The 19,146-nt window shown below is 48.3% G+C and overlaps 1 protein-coding gene and 2 pseudogenes across 2 annotated transcripts in view; 1 reads left to right on the top strand and 2 right to left on the bottom strand.

Annotated features, from left to right (window-relative positions):
• Positions 1-19,146, top strand: part of LUZP2 (leucine zipper protein 2) — a 1,124,237-nt gene that overhangs the window by 536,793 nt on the left and 568,298 nt on the right. The gene's annotated exons all lie outside the window — the stretch shown is intronic.
• On the bottom strand, positions 5,511-5,628 carry LOC134970620 (5S ribosomal RNA; annotated as a pseudogene).
• LOC134971489 (5S ribosomal RNA) lies at positions 5,779-5,896 on the bottom strand (annotated as a pseudogene).

Here is a 19,146-nt window from a genome sequence, read left to right as displayed (position 1 = left end):
ATAATAATACCGGTGGAGAGTGGTAAAGTGTAGAAAGGACACCGGCCCTTTAAGGGAAGCTGTACTCTGCTGGAAGCTGAGCTGGAAGCAGGTAAAGTTGTAGCTGGAAACAGATGAATCCACAATGGATTGGAGAGTCAGGCTACACCGCAGGTGGAATGCTGGTGCGGGTCTCTATGGTGGAAGTCTTGAGACAGGAGCTGGAACCTGGAAGACAATCACAGGAGAGAGACAAACAGGAACTAGGTTTGACAACCAAAGCACTGACGCCTTCCTTGCTCAGGCACAGTGTATTTATACCTGCAGCAAGGAAGGGATTGGCTAGGCAATTATGCAGATTAACAATACTGACAACATATTGGAGGAAATGATCAGCTGACAGAATCCAAGATGGCTGCAGACACTTGGAGGGAAGTTTGGTTTGTAATCCATGTGGTAATGAAAACAGTAATGGCGGCGCCGGCCACTGGAGACAGGAGACGCCAGGCTGACAAGTGCACATCCAACCACGCGGACACAGCGGAGGCCGCGGCTGACGTAATCGCCACTCTGACACTCTGCATGCAGAAGCTCAGGGACGGCGGCGGAGGCCGCGGGAGACGCCATGCCAGGTGTAATATGGCGTTTACTGTGACAGCGTCCCAGAGTGACAGGAGAGGATACAGGAATGTACACATCAGGATAACAGATGGGATCCGGTCCTGGAGCGCTGAGCCAGCCTTAGGAGGCATCTGATGGGTACGAAATGGTGTCCAGATACCCGGATCGTGACAGCAAGTCTGTAATGAAATCCATCGACAAGTGGGTCCATGGTCGACGGGGAACGGATAGTGGAACCAGTTGCCCCGCAGGCGACTGGCGGGATACTTTATGTTGGGCACACTTTGGGCAAGATGCAATAAACTCCAAGACGTCCTTTTTCAGAGTTGGCCACCAATAGGACCTAGAGATAAACTCCAGGGTTTTTTAGATACCTGTATGTCCGGCAAAACGGGAAGCATGGGCCCAATGCATGAGCTTCTTCCTTAGCATCGGCTTCACAAAACTTTTCCCTGATGGGGGCGTAGAGTCCATCCCTACCGTGGAGAATGCCAACGGATTTATAATAGGATGCTTGTCTGAAGACTCTGACTCATTTTCTTGCTCCCATGAGCGGGAAAGGGCATCGGCCTTGCGATTCTGAGAGCCCGGACAGAACTGGAGTTTAAAGTCGAACCTGGAAAAGAAAAGTGCCCATCTGGCCTGACGAGGGTTGAGACATTGTGCGCCCTTCAGGTATAAAAGGTTCTTGTGGTCTGTAAGTATGGTGATTGAATGAGAAGCTCCCTCCAACAGATACCTCCACTCTTCTAGAGCGAGCTTGATGGCTAGCAACTCCTGGTCGCCAATGGCATAGTTGCGCTCAGCTGGGGAGAACTTCCGGGAGAAGAAACTGCAAGGGTGTAAATGGCCATCTTTAGCCCTCTGAGATAACACCGCTCCTACTCCAACGGAGGAGGCATCCACCTCTAAGATGAAAGGAGAGTCGATGTCAGGCTGTTTCAGAACAGGCGCAGAGATGAACCTTTGTTTTAAAAGATGAATTGCTTGCATGGCTTCTTCAGACCACTTGGACGGGTTAGCACCCTTCTTAGTGAAAGCAGTAATAGGCGCCACAATGGTGGAAAAGTCTCGTATAAACTTTCGGTAATAGTTGGCGAACCCTAAGAACCTCTGGACCCCTTTGAGGGTTAAGGGTACCGGCCAATTTTGGATTGCTTGTAGTTTCTCAGGATCCATCTCTAGTCCGGAACCGGACACAATGTACCCTAGAAACGGAATGGACTTGACTTCAAAGACGCATTTTTCTAATTTGCAATAGAGATGATTGACACGGAGACGGGACAGAACCTCTTTAACCCAAAAACGATGTTCCTCTAAATCGTTGGCAAAAATGAGGATATCGTCTAAATAGACCACGACATGACGGTATAGAATGTCCCTGAAGATCTCATTGACAAAATGCTGGAAGACAGCTGGAGCATTGCTCAATCTGAAGGGCATGACGAGGTACTCATAATGTCCGTCACGGGTGTTAAAGGCGGTCTTCCACTCGTCACCCTCACGGATCCGGATGAGATTGTATGCACCTCGCAAGTCCAGCTTTGTAAAGATGGTAGCTCCGCTAACTCTGTCAAAGAGCTCAGTAATCAGGGGTAAAGGATAACGGTTCTTGATGGTAATGTCGTTCAAACCTCTGTAGTCGATGCACGGCCGCAGACCACCATCTTTCTTTTTTACAAAAAAGAAGCCTGCGCCGGCTGGAGAAGAAGAAGGTCGAATGAACCCCTTTGCTAGGTTCTCTTTAATATATTCCTCCATAGAATGCGTCTCCGGCAGAGACAACGGATAAGTTCGGCCTCGAGGTGGAACCTTCCCTGGAACGAGATCAATCGGACAGTCCCATTCTCTATGAGGAGGAAGGATATCAGCAGAAGCTTTACTGAACACATCCGTGAAATCTTGATATGCAGGAGGTGGAACATCAGACGACCTGGGGGAGGAAGAACAGACAGGCAATACTTTAAACAAACATGTCTCAGCACAGGAGGAACCCCATGCCAGGATTTGCGTAGTCGTCCAATCAATTGTAGGATTGTGAAGACGGAGCCTTGGAAGGCCCAGGACCACAGGATGTGTGGCTCTTGGAATCACTAAAAAAGAAATAAGTTCGGAATGAAGAACTCCCACTCTCAGACGAACTGGTAGAGTCCTTAAAGAAATGACTGCATCAAAAATTTTGCTGCCATCCACGGCAGTTAAAGAAATGGACGAAGGAAGTCTCTCGGTAGGTAGGGACCACCGTTTAACATAGGCTTCGGTAATAAAGTTCCCAGCTGCTCCGGAATCAAGGAGGGCAATGACGTTCCGACAACGTTGAGCAACTTGAAGCGAGACTGGGAGATTACAATCTTGAGGAGATGGAGAGGAGATCATTACTCCTAGCCGGCCCTCTCCTTGGCGAGCTAGGATTTGGAGTTTCCCGGACGTTTGGGACAGGCATTAATGGTGTGAGACGGAGCTGCACAATAGAGACAGAGAAACTCGGAGAGACGTCTTCGGCGCTCAGCAGGAGTTAAACGGGAACGGCCAAGTTGCATGGGCTCATCTTTAGATGGTGACAGTTGACGAGGAGGAGGAGCTGAAGATTTTGGAGCAGATGATCTTCCACGCTCAGTTGCTCTCTCTCTGAAACGTAAATCAACTTTCGTGCAGAGTGAGATTAGCTCATCTAACTTAGAAGGTAAGTCTCTGGTAGCTAACTCATCTTTAATACGCTCAGATAAGCCATGCCAGAATGCAGCATACAGGGCCTCGTCGTTCCATGCCAGTTCGGATGCCAGGATCTGGAACTGTATCAGATATTGTCCTACAGTACGTGACCCCTGGCGTAAACGGAGAATCTCGGATGAAGCTGAGGTTACCCGGCCTGGCTCGTCGAAGATGCGCCTGAATGTTGACACGAAGGCAGTGTAGGAAGATAGCAGGGTGTCGGTCCTCTCCCATAACGGTGATGCCCAATCAAGGGCTGAGCCACTGAGAAGAGAAATAATGTAGGCAATTTTTGTACGGTCACTGGGAAAATTGCCAGGTTGTAGCTCAAACTGAATCTCACACTGGTTGAGAAATCCCCTGCAGAATCTTGGAGATCCGTCAAATTTTGCTGGCGTTGGAAGATGAAGACGTGGAGCAGAAATGGGTAAGGTGGGTGGGGTTATAGCTGGAGTCACTGTGGTTGACGCACCAGACGCGCCTGATCCACGGAGAGTTGTCTGAATCCCATCCAGCCGAGTAGAGAGATCCTGGAGACAGCGGATGATGTGGCCCTGTGCAGCCTCCTGATGTTCTAGTCGGGCTGCCAGTTCTTGCATCGGCCTGGCCGCTTGATCCTGGTCTCCGGCTGGATTCATTAGGTCAGTGCTTACTGTCACAACTGAGGGCCTGAGCTGACGGGAGGCAGCCTCAGTTGTAGGGGCTGAGATGTACCGGAACCTGGGAGGTTTTATCAGACCCCTGGACATGTAAGTAACATGAATAATAACTGCCCGAAGGCGTGACCACGACAACTTGGATAAAAGTCAATGATGTTTATTATGACAACTCCGCAACACAGCAGCAGTAAAAGAAAACATAAAAGTCAGCAAAGAATAAATACAGTTCCTGGGTACTACAGGATGGCAGGAGCCACAGGGCATTGGTAGTGTGAGATAGTTCTTATGATCTTCTAGATGGAAAGTCCTTACCAGGCCCGACTGTAGCAATGGAGATAACCCAGGATTGTGCCAGCTGGTGTTCCAGGAAAAGCTGGGTTGCTGAAGATAAAACAGCTGCTGTGGATACTGGCTGGAACCAGACTGTTGTTAGCACAGAGTGGATACTGGCTGGAACCAGTTAAATAATAAATGAACTTGGGAGCGATGAAATATGAACTGAAATGTAGAACTTGAGAGCGGAGAAATAATAATACCGGTGGAGAGTGGTAAAGTGTAGAAAGGACACCGGCCCTTTAAGGGAAGCTGTACTCTGCTGGAAGCTGAGCTGGAAGCAGGTAATGTTGTAGCTGGAAACAGATGAATCCACAATGGATTGGAGAGTCAGGCTACACCGCAGGTGGAATGCTGGTGCGGGTCTCTATGGTGGAAGTCTTGAGACAGGAGCTGGAACCTGGAAGACAATCACAGGAGAGAGACAAACAGGAACTAGGTTTGACAACCAAAGCACTGACGCCTTCCTTGCTCAGGCACAGTGTATTTATACCTGCAGCAAGGAAGGGATTGGCTAGGCAATTATGCAGATTATCAATACTGAGAACAGATTGGTGGAAATGATCAGCTGACAGAATCCAAGATGGCTGCGCCCATGCAGACACTTGGAGGGAAGTTTGGTTTGTAATGCATGTGGTAATGAAAACAGTAATGGCGGCGCCGGCCACCGGAGACAGGAGGCGCCAGGCTGACAGATGCACATCCAACCACGCGGACACAGCGGAGGCCGCGGCTGACGTAATCGCCACTCAGACACTCTGCATGCAGAAGTTCAGGGACGGCGGCGGAGGCCGCGGGAGACGCCATGCCAGGTGTAATATGGCGTTTACTGTGACAGCGTCCCAGAGTGACAGGAGAGGATACAGGAATGTACACATCAGGATAACAGATGGGATCCGGTCCTGGAGCGCTGAGCCAGCCTTAGGAGGCATCTGATGGGTAAGAAATGGCGTCCAGATACCCGGATCGTGACAGAAACTTGTTTAACCTTTTTAGCAAATGAGGTACAAGTTATTGAGAAAAGGTGAAAATATCAGAAGCAATGTGTTTGGTAAGTATCCTTGTGTTCTGATGAAGTAAATATATCCAGAACAATCACTGTGCATGCCTTGAAATAAAGGTATCAATAGAAACATAGTATGGTAGCAAGATTGAATGAACTGAATTTTTTAAAGATAGATAGAAAGATGGAATTATAGAGAAAGGGGCCCACTGCACCTGGTATTCTCAGGAGGTTTCCCATCCTGATACTGACCAGGCCATACCTGCTTAGCTTCCGAGATCGGACAAGATCGGGCGCATTCAGGGTAGTATGGCCGTGGGCCTATTGTGAGAGATGTGGGGGAAGAAAATTGAAAGGGAAAAAGTTCACTCCTAATGTCCGTACTGTGCATAAGACAACCATGTGTAGTCCGGGAGTGTTTTTCCAAAAGCAGGAAATAGGGAATAGAAAGCGTTGGAGAATTAAAAAAGGGGCCCACCGCACCTGGTATTCTCAGGAGGTTCTCCTTCCTAGTACTGACCAGGCCATGCCTGCTTAGCTTCAGAGATTGGACAAGATCGGGCGTATTCAGGGTAGTATGGCCGTGGGCCAGTATGGAGAAAATATATATGGAAGAGAAGAGTACACCGCTTACTGTACTTAACACTCAACCAGGGCCACTGATGGTCTCAAATGGTAACTCCGGACAAGGTGTGTCAAGATGGTTCTGAGTGTCTGGATTTGGTAAAAATATGGTGTGGTAGGTAAAGTATGGTAGATAGTGAAGCAGATGTGAATTATTCTATGATTAGAGCCAGAAATGCTAATAAGGAGCTCAATGCTATTTCACAACTGGTACTCTTCACCTTATATTCAGAGTGGGAACAGTTGATACCAAGTGTCAATTATTCATTAATGAATACCAGGGAAAGCAAAAATTATAATATAAATGCTACCATAGATACATATATATGTGTTGAAATCATAAATTGCTACCTTAAATACATACATAGGTTGAAATCATAAATTGCTACCTTAAATACATACATAGGTTGAGATAGCAACAGATAAAAATATATATATGTTTACCATGAATACACTTGTGTGTATAAATTACGGTTAGATATCTGTAGCTAATAGAACAACCTTGAGGGCATGGGCGGGTATTTAGAACATAATTGTACAGATTGTTATATGCAAATAGAACATTGTTCAAAATCACTGTTCAAAGCAGAGAGTGTAGTGATAGATTTAGTATCTATTGTCACTACTATTGTATTTCTGGACAAAATAGCAGTAAGCAGATGGTATTAAGTAGTGGACTTAAAAGGCATTGAGCACTAGTGATTCCTGCTGCATATTTAAACCCTGGCGATCTAGTGTCAATTAAGCCAGTATACAGTAGGTATTTAAGCAGCGGACTTAAACGTCAAATATTGACTCCTGCTGTGCATTTAAACCATGGTGATCTAGTGTCAGTTTACCGCAGCCGCAAGGTGTGCGGCGAGTGTCGTCCAGGTCCCCTCTGTTCGTGATCCCGCTGCAGTGATGACCGCGGCCCTCAATTAAAGGTTAAGTTTTATCACACATACCATTCATTTTATTTATACAAATCATTACAAACGAGTGCTCCCAAACAAGGGTTTTTTGTCTTTTCTCTTCTTTTCAATTGTAGACCTTATTATATGCTGTATGATAGACAGATTATTTTTCCACTATCAATATGTAGCTTCCTCAAATCCTCCAGCAATGACAATATGTTATACAGGTGATGTACAGACAGATGTTAGATAGATTGTCAATACAGATATAAAGGTATGAGAAAACAAGTCTTCCAGTTTTGTAATATATGAAAACATATTGCAGATACTGATAACAATTTTCCATGCCCATCACATATCCAGCAGCCTTTACACGCTATGGGGGTTAATCAGTACGGATTGCAGATTCTGTTAAAAATCAGAATCTGCAATCCTTTGTTTCACATGCTGGGGACCGCCCATTGTAGGGTTAGGCCGCCCAGCATGCAGAACAGCCTGCACCGCGGCTGCGACCGCAGTTTCATTGCGGTCGCGGCAACTGTGGATGACCCCCTGCAGCTGTAGCTATGCTGCGTATGCAGGAGGTCTGGCGCCATTTTTTAACCAATTTACTATGCGGCGCCCCCCTCAATGGTCAATCGCTGCTCCCTGTACTCCTCGTGAATGGCTCTGCCTGTCAATCAAGCAAAGGCATTTGCACCCACTGGGAGCCAAACGCATTTTGCGGCTGTTGACGCTCAGGATGGTACCTGCACGAGCATACTGGCACCGCCGATCGGTTTATTGCAGTCGCATCGCTTAGCAATGCAACCTGAATAACTCCCTATGTTGTCACGTAGGGAGGAAATTAGAGTTAGGAGCAAATCCAGGTAGAAGGTGCAAATGTTTCTCCTGGAGAATCTATGAAACATGCAATGGAATATTTGTTTTGCATGCAAACTGCTTCTCTTGTACGTAGCACATAAATACTGGGTAATGGGTATACATCACCATTTAGAGTCCAGCTAGGAGACACTATCAACACCAAAAGTAGACCTGTTCACACAATTTAAATGTAGCTCTCCTCAGTTTACAGGGCATCATGCAAGGTGAAAAATTGTTGAAAACTTTGAAGAAAATAAAGGAAGATACGTTGGAGACTCATGCAATATTCCATGCATTAAGTACAACTGAAAGCTTGAAAGATGCTCAGGGCCGGACTGGTCCACAGGGGTACAGGGAAAGTCCCTGGTGGGCCCCACTGCCAAAGAGCCCATCTCCTCCTCTAGAGACAGATTCCAGACTATGCTCTCAATTTATACACTCTTACTCAATTAGAGGGACAGTTACTTGGTGCAGCAGGATCACTTATAAACATGGAGGGATGTTTCTATAGAAACAACACGAAGATTCACCTACAGTGTTGCTTAGTCAAGTGTCTGTAATGGCTGGCCACACCACCTCTGGTGGTTGACCACACCATTTAAGCTAGGAACCTTACCACTGCATTCCTGCCGGTGGGCCCTTCATGCTACAGTCTGACACTGGACATGCCACTTTTAGATAGGTGTCACTAATTATCCAGAAATATCTTTGCTAAGTCACAATTAAGCTTCCATTTAATAATACTTGATAATCGTGTGAAATCTTATCATCTCCTATATAATTGCCCAGATCTGTGACTTTGTGACTCATTTGCTAACGCTGGGCGGAGTCACAACACTGGGCGGAGTTAGTCAAATGAGTCACAGATCTGGCCACATCTATAGGAGACTAGGAGCAGAAGCAGATAGTATGGGCATGGCACAGGCAGGGGTTCATACCTCCCAGCTTTCTTCAGGCAGAAGGAGGGACACACAAGCTGCAAAAAGGGGGCGTGGCTTTACGGGAGGGCCCCCGTTTTCGTCAGTGAGGGGGCATGCCCAGCGCTCTGTGAGCTGCTGGCATGCCCCCAGGGGCTGATTACGAGTTCTGGGAGCCCAGGGCACTTGAGACAGGGGAGCCCTATCTCATTGCTGTGCCTGCTGTGGGGTTGGGGGCGTGGTCTAATCGAGCTCGCGAGGCCACGCCCCCTTATGCAAATTCTGGATTATTATTTTTTAATGGAATTTTGGCCCCTCAGCTAGGGCTAAATCCAGGGGGGGTGGTCGCTCCCCCCTACACACCCGCACAGGCAGAAGACAGCTTGGAGACTGCTGCCTCCCTGCAACACCACAGACCTGCCAACACGCAGCAGCGTGTGCTGACTGTAGCACAATGCTGCCGCTGTTGCTGGCTGGACGGGGAAGCTACTGTGCTGGGACAGAGCTATTCGAGCCGGGGGGCCCACTAAAACTGTGGGGCCAACGGTACGTACCCCCTGCCCCCCCCTTATTCCGGCTCTGCTGCTGGAACCCCCCTTTAATCCGTACCCTCTGATGCCCCCTCTCCCTCTGTCTCCACTATTCACCGCTGCTCTGCTAAGCAGAACCGCGAGTACAGGAGCTTTCCAACTGCCCCCCCCCCACACCGCGGGACACTGCGACCCGCGGGTGGGACAGCGGGACAGACCCCCAAAAATGGGACTGTCCCGCGAAAATCGGGACAGTTGGGAGGTATGGGGGTGTGTGAGGGGGTATGCCGTACAGACAGACGGGCACCGGCTCACTGTGTGCTTGACCCCCCACATCAGCATACTCAGCAGGGTCTCTCTGGCGCGGAGGAGCGTCACTTTCTGCCACACTCCACGCTTCTTAGCTGCAGTTTTGTGGGGCACCTGCCGCTGTGCTGGTTCCGTACTGCCTCTGTTATCTCCAGCCCCGGCAACCCCACTGCTAGCTGCAGCGTTGCCGCCCGCAGTGAGGTGCGCCCAGCTCCTTCACACACTTTAGCTGGCGGGCAGCGCTGCAGAAGTCCGAGCTGCTTGCAGGCTCCGACCCCCTCCTCCCTCCAGCCGCAGCGTCTCCTGGGAGCTAACCAGTCACTGCCTGTCTCCCCTTATTACAGTGCCCAGCAGCCGCAAGGTCCGCGCCGCGTGCATGCTATGACCCCCTCCTCCCTCCAGCCGCAGCGTCTCCTGGGGGCTAACCAGTCATTCCCAGTCTCCCCTTACCACGGTGCCCGGCAGCTGCGCGAGGTCTGCGGTGTATGACTGAGGAGGGGAGAGGGATGCGGACGGGCAGAGGAAGCAGGACTCCAGCCTAAGAGAGTCAGCCATGCCAAGTCTCCACCAGCAGCAGATCCCAACAGGTTGGAGTGGAACAGCAGCAGCCAGCAGCAGTGACTCCGGTAACACACATCTGTCTGTCACCACTGTCCTGTCCCTAATACCAATCTCTCCCGTGCCCTGTGTTCTGTCATGTCCCTGTCACCCCTGGCCTTGCCCTGTCACCCTTATCCTGGCCCTTTCACCCTTATCCTGGCCCTGTCACCCTTATGCTGGCCCTATTATCCCTATCCTGGCCCTGTCACCCCTGTGCTTGCCCTGTCAACCCTATACTGGCCCTGTCACCCCTGTCCGGGTCCTGCCGCCCCTACCCTGGCCCTGTCACCCTTATCCTGGCCCCGTCGCCCCTGTCCTGGCCCTGTCACCCCTGTTCTGACCTTGTCACCCCTGTCCTGGTCCCGTCACCCCTGTTCTGACCCTGTCACCCCTGTCCTGGCCCTGTTACTGCATACCCTCCAACTACCTTTTTGGCAGGTACAGTACCCGCAGCGCCTCCAGACCCCTCCCCAATGCACCACACCTCCGCACCTTCCACTCCACCACATGCTGCACTCCACCCCACCCACACACGCTGTGCCTTCAGACCCCCTACACCACCCACGGCTCCCACTCCTCCGCCCCATCACCATCCACAGCACCTCCAGACCCCCTCCACCATCCACCCCCCATATACGTCTCCCCCCACACCTGCCCCCCTCCACCCGCAGCATCTGCAGACACCCTCCTCCATCCGCGGTCCCCCCCCTCACCCACCCCTCCCCCACCCATGGCACCCCTGCACCTGCCCCTCCACCACCTGCAGCATCTGCAGACACCCTCCTCCATCCGCGGTCCCCCCCCCCTCCCCCACCCATGGCACCCCTGCACCTGCCCCTCCACCACCTGCAGCATCTCCGGACCTCCTTCCCCATCCGCCGCACCACCCGTACCTGCCCATCCCCTACCCACGGCGCCTGCGAACCCCTACCCCACCCCCGGCACCCCCGCCCCTTTCCATCCCACAGCACCTCCGGAACCCTTCACCCATCCGCAACATCCCCACACCTGCCCCTCTCCCACCCGTGGCACCCCTGCCCCTCCCCCACCTGCAGTGCCTCCGGACCCCTCCCCCATCTGCAGCCCCCACTCCTCTGCCCCTCCCCCACCCGCAGCACCTCCCGACCCCTCCCCATCCGCCCTCCCCCCCCGCTTCCGCCCCCCCTCCACCCGCAGCATCTACAGACACCCTCCCCCATCCGCAGTCCCCCCCCGCACCCGCTACATTCTGTACATCGTGCCCTGCAGGTGCTGTTCACGCTGTCGCAAGGGGCTGCGCCTCCTTCACCATTGCACGCCCTTTCATTGTGCAATATTTAACCACTAACAAAGGAATGCAGGTAATACTCCATATAATACAAATATTGAACCCCAGAAGGGCATGCAAGGGTTAAGGGGGCGTATCCCCTTGCGACGGTGTGAAGAGCGCCCGTAGGGCGCGATGAAGCACCTAGTAGCTATAGTATGTAGTTAATAAAAAGTATTTCCGTTAAAAAATAGTTTAATAAGTAAAAGGCAATATCTATGTTATTTATCGCTCCATCTGGCCCCAAATTCCCCCTGACCAGGAACTCCATGAACTAAAATGGGTGACAGATCTCCCAACCCCTATTGATGGTGAGGAATGGTCCACCATTAGGTCAAGAATTGCTAAAGCTTCTATTAGTGTGGCCATAAGAGAGACGTGTTACTAGGTATACACATGATGGTACTAGGTACGGCTTAAGCTTCACACCATTTTTCCATCATCCTCAACTGATGCTGGTGAAATATGTGGAAAAGAAGGTACATTCTTTCACATGTGGTGGTCATGTCCAATTATACATGTTTTTTGGAATCAAGTGTGGGCACTGTTGTTGAGGATAATGGATACACCCATATCGAACAATGTTAAGGGCCCCATACGCTAGAGCGATAATGCCCAATTTCAGCCCAATTCGGGCATTCGGCCCGATATATCGGCTAAAATCGAGCATTTTAGGGGTGTTCCCGAACCGATCCGATGCGCGTTCCCGTGAGCATTGGATCGGATCCTCCAGATTGAATGTGCTGCACATTCAATCTGGTCCGACCTGTGGACAGTTCTTGGGATCACCCAGATATATCGTATGCAAATGGGAAGCATCTTGGCCGATCCTGCCCCCCGGGAGGCTGCCGGGGTGATCGCCTGGGATCACCTCCAACATGAGATCGTTGTAGTGTATGGGGCCCTTTACAGTGGCATTACTGAGTGCCCCTAGTTTGATCTGTCATTACGCACCAAGATAAGCTTAGAGTTCATGTATGCAATGCCACCAAATCATTGATCGCTAAAAATTGGATACGCACATGTTCACTTTGTAGCCTTTATGGAGTATATTACAAATTTACAGAAAAACACAATGAATATGGTTCCCCGGGTACCTTTTTTACGCTTCTCCTCTCCCTGGTCTCTGCCAATGATCCCTTGTACCATCTTCCTTTTGTTTTGAGGGGGTTTATTAGGTTTCTTAGCAAATCAAAAAAGAAAGCAATTGGGCATGCGCAGTTTGGATCTGATCGTCCACTGTGTGAAAACACACAGCAGTGATCAGCTCTGAATTACCCCCTATGTGCACTGCAGGGGGGCAGATATACCATGTGCAGAGAGCAACCAGTATTTACCCTGCATAGAAACAATATAACCCACCCAAATCTAACTCTCTCGGCACATGTTATATCTGCCCCCCTTGCAGTGCACATAGGGGGTAATTCAGAGCTGATCGCAGCAGCAACTTTGTTAGCAGTTGGGTAAAACCATGTGCACTGCAGGGGGAGGCAGACATAACATGTGCAGAGAGCGTTAGATTTGGGTGGGTTATTTTGTTTCTGTGCAGGGTAAATACTGGCTGCTTTATTTTTACACTGCAATCTAGATTTCAGTTTGAACACAACCCACCCAAATCTAACTCTCTCTGCACATGTTACATCTGCCCCCCCTGCACTGCACATGGTTTTGCCCAACTGCTAACATATTTGCTGCTGCGATCAACTCCGAATTACCTCCATAGGCTTTTGCCCATTAGCTAACAAATTTGCTGCTGTGATCAGGTCTGAATTAGGCCCTCTGTGTGTAATCCGTGCCAAAGAAAATAATAGTACATCTAAATATCTGTGACTCTAAAATGTAAACTTTGTTTATGTTTTAGAATAGTAACATACAAAGAACTAAAGTGCAAAACACTTAAGTTCTGTAAATGTTAATGGGTGTGCTAAAAAGCAAATATGTGGATGAATTTATCTGAATGCTTCTGCAGCATGCTGCTCTAAATTCGTAAGATTGCTCCTAAATATGAATAACACAACAGGCATACTTAATGAAATTCACTCATAAAGAAGAATAAAATACTCCGTGCACTGAGAGCGTTTTATATGAGAGTCCTATCACTGACAAACTTATATTATTTCATAGCGCTAAGCAACAATGTACAAATTATGCAGACATCTATTGCTATGTATCATAATTTACACTGCATAGCAACAGAGTATAAGCTATATTATACTGTAGATTTTATCATCAGTATATAAGCTATTTATATATCTCCCACTATTGCCACAGTATGTATCATTTACAGTTCATAGCAAACGTGCATACGTTATATTATACAGCAGGTCTAATCAGCAGTATACAAGCTATTAACACTTCTGCCAGCATTGCTATGTGTCATATAACAGCGCACAGCAATGGTGTATGGAGGCTTTTTAGAGCCATGGGGGTAATTCTGAGTTGATCACAGCAGCAAGTTTGTTAGCAATTGGGCAAAACCATGTGTACTGCAGGGGGGGGGGGACAGATATAACATTTGCAGAGAGAGTTAGATTTGGGTGTGTTATTTTGTTTCTGTGCAGGGTAAATACTGGCTGCTTTATTTTTACACTGCAATTTAGATTTCAGTTTGAATACACTCCACCCAAATCTAACTCTCTCTGCACATGTTATATCTGCCCCCCCTGCAGTGCACATGGTTTTGCCCAACTGCTAAAAAATTTCCTGCTGCGATCAACCTGGAATTACCCCCCATATGCAGTGGCCACATCATTCTATCGTTCCGTGGGTGGCGTTTCAGCATTGTGGTGGGTGTCAGCTGAAACGGGGTCATGTTATGATTGTTTTTGGGGGCGGCTGCGTGGTGTCATCTGCAGCAGCACCAACAGAAAAAATTACGGCAGACCACCTGCCAGCACAACCAATGAAATAGCGGACACACCGTGAGGCGGCACCATACACACGCCTTGCTCTGTGCTGGGTGGCCCCCAGCATGTGAGGAGATGGACACAGATCTTGCTGCAGGAAACGCCCATCTCTGAAAGAGAGATATATCGTTATAGTCAACAGTACACAATCTATTTATACAGTCTGGATGGTGTAATGGTTAGCATCACTACCTCACAGCACTGAGGGCATGGGTTTGATTCCCACTATAGCCCCAACTGTGTGGAGTTTGTATATTCTCCCAGTACATACGTGGGTTTCCTCCCAAAAATATACAGGTTATTTGGCTCCTGAAAAAAATGAACCCTAATGTGTAGATGGGCCAAGTGCTGCCAAATTTTACGTTTCTATGGGGGTAATTGCAAGTTGATCGCAGCAGGATTTTTTTTTAGCAGTTGGGCAAAACCATGTGCACTGCAGGGGAGGCAGATTTAACATGTGCAGAGAGAGTTAGATTTGGGTGTGTTCAATCTGCAATCTAATTTGCAGTATAAAAATAAAGCAGCCAGTATTTAGCCTGCGCAGAAACAAAATAACCCACCCAAATCTAACTCTCTCTGCACATGTTATATCTGCCCCCCATGCAGTGCACATGGTTTTGTCCAACTGCTAAATAATTTCCTGCTGCGATCAACTTGGAATTTCCCCCTATGATTCTTTCTCCCACTTCTGCTGTGTATCATTCATAGCAGCATATATCAAGTGTGTATATACATAAGCTAATGCAGGATGGGTTTCCAGTTACCCACTACCTCTCACCACCAATTCCACTCCTGGATGGCAGCCCAATGCATGACCTTAATAGCAGTAGTATATCATCTGATTTTACTAGACCTATGCACAGAACATGTAGTATAAAGGTCAGAACTGTGCTACATATGTCCAGTGACAACAGCATTCCTGGCAAAGTCTGCTGTGGATGTGGATCTGAATGCTTGGTCAGTGTACCAGACTAGAGAGACCAGACAGCATCTGCCAACAATAAGAGACAGGCATCCTAAGATGAAGTGTGAGGATGTGTGCTTAGAAAGCTCAGTTCTATAGTTATACTATGGGCAGTATTCAAATGATATATCATGTTCAATCTCCTTTCTAAAGTGATCCCCGTTATCGCACGTATCGTGCCCATAGTAATCAGGTTTAGCTGCGTAAAGGTTTGGGAGCCCTCGCTGTCTCGGAGGTAGCGAGCTGAAATTATTATACCACACCCGTCAGCAGAAACAGAACGGGTGTGGAAGGGAGTGAAAAGAATTGAATTCCGCCCTATGTATATATACTTATTGTGGTATATGACAACTTTTGTTATTTATATGACATACTGTAAATAGGTTTGAAACAAAGAGATTCTTTTTATAATCTTACAGCCCTACACTATTCAGTGTATAAAGAGACCAATGTGCACATACATATGTCCAGGAGCAGCCATAGTTTCTTCTATTGCTCCCCCAGACTCCCGGATTTCCCCCACTTCACTACAGAGCAGGGGACTAGGATGGTGCCATGATGTCCACACCAGGAAAAACAAACATTCATCCAATCCACCTGGCCCTACCGCCAAATCTAACAGGAAGCAGTCAGGATCCCGGCTGTCGGTATCCTGGCAGTCAGAAAACGGACGCTGGAATACCGACCCTATTCTGAATGCCGACACCTGTATCCAGAATGGGCGCACCAGTCCAGCACCAGAATACTGAATGTCTGGGTCCCAAATGAGGACACACTGCGGCGCACCACTGGTATTCCGCGTGGGTGGGTTATGTTTAGGCTGCAGGGGGGAGGGTTCGGGTTAGGCTGTGTCCCGGGGGGTTAGGGTTAGGCAGCAGGGTGGGGGGTTTGGGTGATCCATCCCCCTCGGAGGGTTAAGGTTAGGCTGCAGGGGTGGAGGGTTAGGTTAGGGCAGCAGTTAGGTTTGGGCAGTGGGTTAGGTTAGGGCAGTGGTTAGGTTTGGGCAGTGGGTTAGGTTAGGGCAGTGGTTAGATTTGGGCAGTGGGTTAGGTTTGGGCAGCGGTTAGGTTTGGGCAGTGGGTTAGGTTAGGGCAGCGGTTAGGTTTGGGCAGTGGGTTAGGTTAGGGCAGTGGTTAGATTTGGGCAGTGGGTTAGGTTTGGGCAGCGGTTAGGTTTGGGCAGTGGGTTAGGTTAGGGCAGCGGTTAGGTTTGGGCAGTGGGTTAGGTTAGGGCAGTGGTTAGGTTTGGGCAGTTGGTTAGGTTAGGGCAGTGGTTAGATTTGGGCAGTGGGTTAGGTTTGGGCAGTGGTTAGGTTTGGGCAGTGGGTTAGGTTAGGGCAGTGGTTAGATTTGGGCAGTGGGCTAGGTTTGGGCAGTGGTTAGGTTTGGGCAGTGGGTTAGGTTAGGGCAGCGGTTAGGCTTGAGCAGTGGGTTAGGTTAGGGCAGTGGGTTAGGTTAGGGCAGTGTTTAGATTTGGGCAGTGGGTTAGGTTTGGGCAGCGCTTTAGGCACCTCCGGGGAGAGGTGTTAGGGATAGGCACTAAGGGGGAGGTTAGAAGGGGTTAGCGTTAGGCTGTGGGGGGTTAGGTTTAGGCAGCTTGGACACAGGGTTAGGTTTAGGCACCTCTGGGGAGTGGTTAGGGTTAGGCACCAAGGGGGGAGGTCAGGGTTAGGCTGCGGATAGGGAGGGATAGGGTTGGGGAGAGGGGAGAACATCCCTTACCCCTGTCGGCTTCTTCCACATAAGGATCCCAGAGTCGGTATTTTGAGCGATGGGATCCCATGTGCCGGGGGCCTCATACTGATCCCTATCTAATGGCTTACTGTAATCGCTGTCCCTGTGTACATCTACATCTTGTTACATTCTGTTTATCCCTCTTTTTGCGCTGCCCATGCTCACTCTAAAATCAAACATTTGGAATCCCCCCTCTAAGAATCCTGTGTTTGCCCCTGATGTGCTATGCTATAATATAATATTAATCAACAGTATACAAGCTAATAACACAATGTATACTCTTACTATGTATGAAATATTAGCACCTAGCAACTGTGTAAAAGCCAAAGTCATCAACGTATCGTACTGAGACTGCATTCTTCCATGAAGATAGAGGAAAAATCATTTGTTTTAATAGAATTCCCACTGACAAGGTTCCAAAGGGTAACTGTTGAGAACTTGCCAATATAATTATATTATGTGTAATTCACCAAGTGATAAATATAGCCAACTCTATAAATTCTGATGTCTATTACAAGATACTGAATACATTGCATATCTACACCAGAAATGTTTTCATAACATGTATAGAAGATATTAAGAGATGTTACTATTGAGATTGACATGCCTGAACACATTTGAGACCACAGCATCTCAGCACCATCTGACATAATAAAAACTGAATATCTCTTCATTTATAAATGGAATATATTCACAACATAATCTACTGTGGCTACCCACATTGCAATGTTAGATTACTACAACACAAGTAGGCATTAATACCAACAATGACACATAGCACCAGATCCCCTACAAAATTTGAACATATCCACACACCTTTATAGATTTTATATATCTTTGTCTTTTAGTTAGTTATGTTATTTATATGTTACCATTTTAACAGAAATAAAAAAAAGCTACAATTTGGTGTCACTATTATTTCAATTGGCAGGTCCTACCTGTTGTGAGAGAAGCACTCTGTGCTGTCTCCTATGTTGCATACACTCTGGGAACTGGGACCAGGGTCGACTTAAGCCTTTGGGGGTCTCAGGCACTGTCGTATCTATAATGGGTGCACTCATTTTCTTATACTCACCTCTCTGTCGATCCTACGCTGGCTGCACGACAGCAAAAATCACTTGAAAAATGCCCACTGCGGCTATTTGCCCGTGGATTGTGCATGCGCAATACAGCTGTCCCCAGGAACCCGGCGTGGGCGCCATGGTTCCGGATACCTGCACATGCGCAGTAGGCAATGCCAGAGTCTACTGCGCCACCGGAGAGAAGGGGGCCTAATCGGAGCCCGCACACAGGCCCCCTCCTACCTTAAAGCACCTCTGGTCCCAGGGCATGTAAGCGAGAGGGAGCCTCCTGTTAGCACAACCCCATTGGCTGTCGCAGATGCAGAAAAAAGGGGATAGGATGCGCTGTCTCAAGTTAGTGAACAGGTCTCTAGTGTAGAAGTGATAGCAATTGTAATGTCTAAAAGCTTAAACAACACACAGCAATCAATACAAATAAAAGTTAGCATTCACTTGGGGAGATTCAAATGTTTGAAAAGTCAGTTGGGAGTCTGTTTTTTCCTATCTAATAGACAGGAAAAACCAAACACCCAACCGACTTTTCAAACAATTGAATTTCACCCACTGTCTCTTACGTGCTGAAGGATTCTATAATGATAATGCCAATGAAGAGATTCCACAGATGTTAGTGACTAATGTTTTTGTATAGGTACACTAACTTGTGCATATAAGGTCCAGAAACTGGATGGTATGATTTATATATGAATTAGAAGTCAGATACTGTAGCTTTATAGTTGTGTTCCCAAATTTGGATGAACTGCGTATGATGCACAGATGTCCAGAGATTTTTATGTTGCAACTGCTAAGTCTGTATTCAGAGTGAAGGGCAGCTAACTTTCAGCCTAATTCAGAGTTGATCGCAGCAGCAAATTTGTTAGCAGTTCAGATCAGACCTGATTGCTCACTAGCAGTTTTTTGCAGCGCTGCGATCAGATAGTTGCTGCCTACAGGGGAGTGTATTTTAGTGTGCGATCGCATGTGCAACAGAGCGGTACAAAAAGATCTTTTGCAGTTTCTGAGTAGCCCAGGACGTACTCAGTTGTGATCATTTCAGCCTGTCCGGGACCGGAATTGATGCAGACACCCACCCTGCAAACGCTTGGACACGCCTGCGTTTTTCCAACCACTC

This window comes from Pseudophryne corroboree, chromosome 11 (assembly GCF_028390025.1).
Source record: "Pseudophryne corroboree isolate aPseCor3 chromosome 11, aPseCor3.hap2, whole genome shotgun sequence".
NCBI classification, from domain to species: Eukaryota; Metazoa; Chordata; class Amphibia; order Anura; family Myobatrachidae; genus Pseudophryne; species Pseudophryne corroboree.
The sequence above is the reverse complement of the archived record's forward strand: the minus strand, read 5'-3'. Positions and strand labels throughout refer to the sequence as shown.